Source organism: Saccopteryx leptura, chromosome 9 (genome assembly GCF_036850995.1).
Source record: "Saccopteryx leptura isolate mSacLep1 chromosome 9, mSacLep1_pri_phased_curated, whole genome shotgun sequence".
Lineage (NCBI taxonomy): Eukaryota > Metazoa > Chordata > Mammalia > Chiroptera > Emballonuridae > Saccopteryx > Saccopteryx leptura.
This window is the reverse complement of record NC_089511.1, coordinates 52,478,366-52,485,320: the sequence shown is the minus strand read 5'-3', so window position 1 is coordinate 52,485,320 and position 6,955 is coordinate 52,478,366. Positions and strand designations below refer to the sequence as shown.

The following is a 6,955-nucleotide window of genomic DNA, read 5'->3' as shown; positions in this document are numbered from 1 at the left end:
ATGTAACAATATTTGGCTCAGTTTGTTGGACAACTATTTGCAGTTCCTCAAAGAATTGGGTTGCAAACTGCATGATATCAAGGGGTTGATCCACCTATCTAACTATATTGTCTTTAGTTCGCTTCTTTATAACAGGGAGAAGATCTTGAATTAAGATAGAAATCTAAAGATTACAATGTTCTAGATTTAGAGCTGTGAATATTTGCGATGCTTATTCTTTCCCCCTGGGAATATAGTTTCATTTTAGTTTAGCGGAGAAGGCCTTTTAAAAAGTTCCTATTGGGGCCTTGGCCAGTTGGCTCAGTGGTAGAGCGTCGGCCTGTCATGCAGAGGTCCCGGGTACGATTCCCGGCCAGGGCACATAGGAGAAGTGCCCATCTGCTTCTCCACCCCTCCCCCTCTCCTTCCTCTCTGTCTCTCTCTTCCCCTCCCGCAGCCGAGGCTCCATTGGAGCAAAGATGGCCCGGGCACTGGGGATGGCTCCTTGGCCTCTGCCCCAGGCGCTAGAGTGGCTCTGGTCATAACAGAGCGACCAAGTTTCAGCCAGGACTAACTGTAAACATTCCTGACAGTAGAATGACTCCTTGGACAAAAGACGTGTCCCCCAAAAGGGTACAAAAAATACTATCCTCCCAAGATTTAGAGTCGCTCCCAAAGACAGCCAGAAAAAAGATTTAATTTACCTGAAAAGCTGGCAACAATCAGTAGCACCTTAGCCACACATGGAGTACAACCCACATTTCTGTTTGGCCATATTTTGGGCCCCTAACCTGACAGGTAATCTGCCTGCATACACAAGAACAGACAACCTGCACGCCCCAGACAGGCAGAAAGCCTAACCGAGTTCTCAGGACACAGAACAGAGCAAACAAGAAGTAAACAGCTGTCTTGGGGAAGAAAGGATTGACAACAAATGGGTATCTCAAAATCAAATTTACAAGAGTCTGGATTTAAAAAGGAAGGAACGATATGAAATTTTACCTTCCTCTCCTGACCATGTACTACAGAGATACAAGAGAGCCCACTCTGGTAAGAATTCTCACCCTCTGCTAGCTTCTGCCAGTTTTCCTAGGATCCCATCTGCAGACCCCTAAGGAAGAAGGATAGAAGGAATAGCTCTAACATCTACCAGATTTTGCAAGGTTTTCCATTAACTTCAATTTTAGTCTCCCCTGGGCTGTTTAAGGGGGTAATTGGTATCAGCTTACTGAAGAATCCCTCAGAATCCTGCCAATCCTGGCAGGGACCCATATGGGGGCCTTCCTTCCAAAGTAGATATGGGGTACTCAAATTGGTATGATAGGGTTTGACAAGAACCTTGGACGACAATCTTTTCCCTGCTGTCCCAGGTAGTTGGAAATGGGACGCTGATTTGGGGCCAGTACTTTGTTGATGAACCTCTAGGAGGATACAAAGGGAAGGCCCAGGAGTTTTAGGTTTTTGGCTTTGGAGCTGTTGCAGTTGTAAAGCGTTAACTTGGTGGCTTTTGTTTATGGTCTTGTAAGCTTTTCAGAGTGGAAAGGCAATTCATATTAGATTCTGAGTACTCAGGTAAAAGAAGATAAAGAGAGCAGTGTTGGGATTCAAATAATGTAACAACCAGTTCTCTGCTCTAATGACTGTTTTAAAAATATAAAAAAAAAGATATACTGAAATACAGTTTATTATTTCATGCATTTAAGACAAATAAGAACAATACAAAAGTACACAAAACTAGATTATAAGAGTTTTAAAATATTAATAAAAATATTAAATAATACCTCACCAAAAAAAAAAAAAAAACAACAGTAAAACTGGTATTTAAGAAAATATCATATTGCTTTTTGACTGCTGTCCTTACTTGCAATTTTTTTCACCTAGGGATGTAATGAACATTATTATGGGTGCTTAGAATGCACTGTTGTGCAGATGTATATTAAGAAAGAGTAAAGAATGTAAATTTGTGATTTCCATATTGGGCGGCTGCCCAGGTGCCCACCTTAGAGAGAACCCTGATTACAAGTGCCATTTTAACAACTGGTTCCCTGAACTCAACCAAAAAATTAGGTATTGGTTCTGCCGAACTGGTGCAAACCGGCTAAATTCTACCACTGAAAGAGAATAGTAAGAATTACTTAGTTTTATAGTATTTTGTTTTAGGATAAGTTAGTTATGGAGCAGGCTAGATTGACACAACCTGTTAACCTCCAGAAAATTAGTTCTGAGATTCCCATTAACAATAGATCTATTATTCCCTTCATAAGATTTCTTTATAGCAGTGGAATCCCTGATGGCTTTTAATAGTCTGACTTCTGCCTACCAAGATTTAGATTTTGATGGTGAAACAGTTCAAATGTCTTGTTTTAATTTATTTCCCCAAATCCCCAAGCCAAAGCTTTGTGATTCCCATAATGGTTGTCACCTACTGCAGACTACCAATATTTAACCATCCTAGAGTCTTTTGGGGAATTTTAACAAACCCCAGGAAGAGGCCTCAGAACCTTTCTGAATATATATAAAATAACATTTATTTGGATCAGACATCTGCATGCAAGGGAGTGAAGCTCAAATCCAAGACTGACTCACCCATAACCCTGTTAACAATGACAGAAACAGTGAATTCAGATTTCAGCCAGGGTCTCACCTATATGACTCCTTATCCAACAGGCTGTTAACAATCAATTTCAGATCTCATCCTGGTTGCCAAAAACTGTCCAAAAAACATTAAAAAATAGTTTAGATCAAACAAACTTAAGCCTTTATGAAGTGGGCAGTCTCTGGCATCAAGAGTCCAGAGAGCTGCAAATGAAGTAGAAGGCCAGAAGCTTTTATAGGATAAAGAATGAGAAGAGAGAAATAGAAAATGCCTGATGGACTGGGGTCACACAGTCAATTTTGGGGGTGAGAATGCCCAAAGATGGTTTGAAGATTGGCTAAATATACAGTATGTGCTCACTTAACATCATTGATAGGTTTTTGGAAACTGTGACTTTAAGCAAAACAGTGTGTTCTGAAAGTAATTTTACTATAGGCTAATTTATATAAACAAGAATTAAGTTTCTATAGCTTATTTCTAGTCACAAAATTGTCATCAGACTTCTAAATAAATGCTGAAACATTTCTAATATTAAACATTGAAATAAATGTGAGCTATATAGCATTTAGAAAAGATGAATGAAAATAAGATCATGATTTTCCAACCCACTTATTCCAATTCAGGGTTGCAGAAGACAGGAGTCTTTCCCAGCAGCTCAGGGTATGGACAGGTGCAAGGCCGGAACCTACCTTGGACAGGACCCCCTTCCATACAAGTGCCACACACACACACACACACACACACACACACACACACACACACACACACACACTGGGACAGTATAGACCCACCAACCCACTTCTCGTAAACATATTTAGGATGTGGGAGGAAACTGAAGTAGCAGGAGAAAACCCATGTAGACATGGGAAAATGGGAAAACTCCACACAAACAGTGGCCCTAGAATGGAATTGATTTTTTTCCCCTCATCAACATTGTTATAATGAAAGGAAACAACATAGCAGAAAACCACACATTTGAGGACATACTTCACTGTATTTCTGGTCAAGTGGAACCTTAATAAGAAAGTTACCTAGCCTGACCTGTGGTGGTGCAGTGGATAAAGCGTCAACCTGGAACGCTGAGGTCCCCAGTTCAAAAGCCTGCACTTGTCTGGTCAAGACACATATGGGAGCTGATCCTTCTTGCTACTCCCCCTCTTTCTCTCTCTCTCTCTCTCTCTCTCTCTCTCTCTCAAAAAAAAAAAAAGAAAAGAAAGGAAGAAAAAAAGAAAGAAAGAAAGAAAGAAAGAAAGAAAGAAAGAAAGAAAGAAAGAAAGAAAGAAAGAAAGTTACCTAAAGTCTCAATTTGCTGAGGTGGCAGCCTGAGATGCAGCAGCTCCATTTTGGGCTAAAAAGTTACTTCAATATTTGTTAAAAGATAAACTGAAGCATACAAAGGACCATAGTAAAGTATTATAAAAGATTATATGCTGCTAAATTTAACTACCTAGAGGAAATGAATACATTCCTAAAACTATACAATATTCCTAGTCTAAGTCACAAAGAAGTGGAAAATCTAAATAAACTCATAAGCAGGAAGGAGACAGAAACAACTATCAAAAAGCTCCCCCAAAATAAAAGTTCAGGACCAGATGGCTACACTACTGAATTACACCAAACATTCAAAGAAGATTTGGTACCTATCCTTCTAAAAGTCTTTCAAAAAATAGAAGAAGATGCAGTATTCCTTAACACATTTTATGAGGCCAGCATAACTCTGATACCAAAATCTGGCAAAAACAACACACACAAAAAAACTACAGTCCAATATCTCTAAGGAATACAGGTGCAAAAATCCTAAACAAAATACTAGTAAATCGAATATAACAATATATTAAAAAAATAATACATCAAGATCAAGTGAGATATATTCCAGGAGCATGAGGATGGTTCAACATACATAAATTGATCAACATAATATACTACAAATAATATATCAACAAAACAAAGTACAAAAATCATATGATCCTGGCCCTGGCCAGTTGGCTCAGTGGTAGAGCGTTGGCCTGGCGTGCAGAAGTCCCCGGTTCGATTCCTGGCCAGGGCACACAGGAGAAGCGCCCATCTGCTTCTCCACCCCTCCCCCTCTCCTTCCTCTCTGTCTCTCTCTTCCCCTTCTGCAGTGAGGCTCCATTGGAGCAAAGATGGCCCGGGCGCTAGGGATGGCTCCTTGGCCTCTGCCCCAGGCACTAGAGTGGCTCTGGTCGCAACAGAGGGACGCCCCGGAGGGGCAGAGCATCGCCCCTGGTGGGCAGAGCGTTGCCCCCTGGTAGGCGTGCCGGATGGATCCCGGTCGGGCATATGCGGGAGTCTGTCTGATTGTCTCTCCCCATTTCCAGCTTCAGAAAAATATAAAAAAAATAAAATAAAATCATATGATCCTAACAATAGACGCAGAAAAGACATTCAATAAGATAAAACATCCTTTTATGTTTAAAACTCTCAATAAAATGGGTATAGAATAAAAGTACTTCAACATAATGAAGTTCATATATGACAAACCATCAACTAATATCATACTAAATGGTGAAAAAAATGAAGGCTTTTCCTCTAAGATCAGGAAGAACACAAGGCTGTGCACTCTCTCCACTCTTATTCAATGTAGTTCTGGAAGTTTTAGTCAGAGCAATCAGGCAAGAGAAAGAAATGAAAGGCATCCATATTGGAAAAGAAGAAAAAAGGTATCACTATTTTCAGATGACATGATCCTATATCTAGAAAACCCTATAGACTCCACCAAAAAAGCTATTACAAACTATAAACCAATACAGTAAAGTCGCAGGATACAAAATTGATATACAAGTCTATTGCTTTCCTGTATACCAACAATGAACCTTCAGAAAATGACCTTAAAAAAAAACTATTTCTTTTACAATTATAACAACAACAAAATACTAGGAATAAATTTACCAAAGAATGTGAAGAACCTATATACTGAAAATTACAAAACATCATTGAAAGAAATTTAAAAATACACAATGAAATGGAAAAATATTCCATATTCATGGATTGGAAGAATCAACATAGTTAAAATGCCCATGTTATCCAAAGCAATATACAAATTTAATGCAATCCCATCAAAACACAATGTCATTTTTTAAAGACATAGAACAAAAAGTTAACAGATTTCTATGGAATCATAAGAAACCCAGAATAGCTAATGAAATCCTGAGGAAATGAAATGAAGCCAGAGGTATCACACTGACTTCAAATTATACTATAGAGCCACAATCATCAAAACAGCATGGTATTGGCAGAAAAACAGACATACAAACCAACAGAACAGAGTCAACAGTCCAGAAATAAAACCACATATATATGGACAAAACATCTTCAACAAAGGAGCTAAAAACACACAATGAAGAAAAGAAAGCCTCTTCAATAAATGGTGCTGGGAAAATTGGAAAGTCACATGCAAAAGAATAAACCCTGACTATAATTTGTTCCCCTGCAGAAAATATTAGTTCCAAATAGATCAAAGACATAAATATAATATCTGAAACAATAAATTACATAGAAAAAAACATAGATACTAAGTTCATGGACCTTAGCCATAGAAAAGAATTTATGAATTTGACCCCAAAGGCAAGGGAAGTAATGGCAAAAATAAATGAATGAGACTATATCAAATTAAAAAGCTTCTGCACAGCAAAAGATACTGAAAACAAAACAAATAGGCAACAAATAAATGGGAGACTATATTTGCAAACAACAGCTATGATAAGGGGTTAATATTCAAAATATATAAAGAACTCACAAAAGTCAGCAACAAATAAGCAAACAATCCAAATAAAAAGTGGGGAGAAGACCTGTGCGGACACATCTCCCAAGAAGACATACAAATGGCCAACAGATATATGAAAAGATGCTCATCTTCACTAGCTATTTGAGAAATGCAAATGCAAACAATAATGACATACCATCTCATACCTGTTAGATTGGCTATTATCAACAAGATAGGTAATGACAAGTTTTGGAGAGGCTGTGGAAAAAAAGAAACCCTCATTCAGTGCTGGTGGGAATGCAAATTAGTACAACCATTATGGAAGAAAGTATGGTAGTTCCTCAAAAAATTAAGAATAGTATTGCTATTGCCTGGCCTGTGGTGGCGCAATGGATAAAGCATCGACCTGGAATGCTGAGGTTGCCAGTTCAAAACCCTGGGCTTGCTTGGTCAAGGCACCTATGGAAGTTGATGCTTCCTGCTCCTCCCCCTTCTCTCTCTCTGTCTCTCTAAAAATGAATAAATAAAAATCTTAAAAAAAAAAAAAGAATAGTATTACCATATGACCCAGCAATTTCTCTACTGGGTATTTATCCCCAAAATTCAAAAATATTGGTATGTAGAGACACATGCACCCCCATGTTCATTGCAGCATT

At 38.5% G+C, this 6,955-nt stretch overlaps 1 non-coding gene across 1 annotated transcript; it reads left to right on the top strand.

The window, feature by feature from the left end:
* The first annotated feature begins 284 nt into the window (after positions 1-284).
* TRNAD-GUC (transfer RNA aspartic acid (anticodon GUC)) lies at positions 285-360 on the top strand. The gene has a single exon. It is a non-coding gene; the product is annotated as a tRNA-Asp (tRNA).
* Positions 361-6,955: the final 6,595 nt, after the last annotated feature.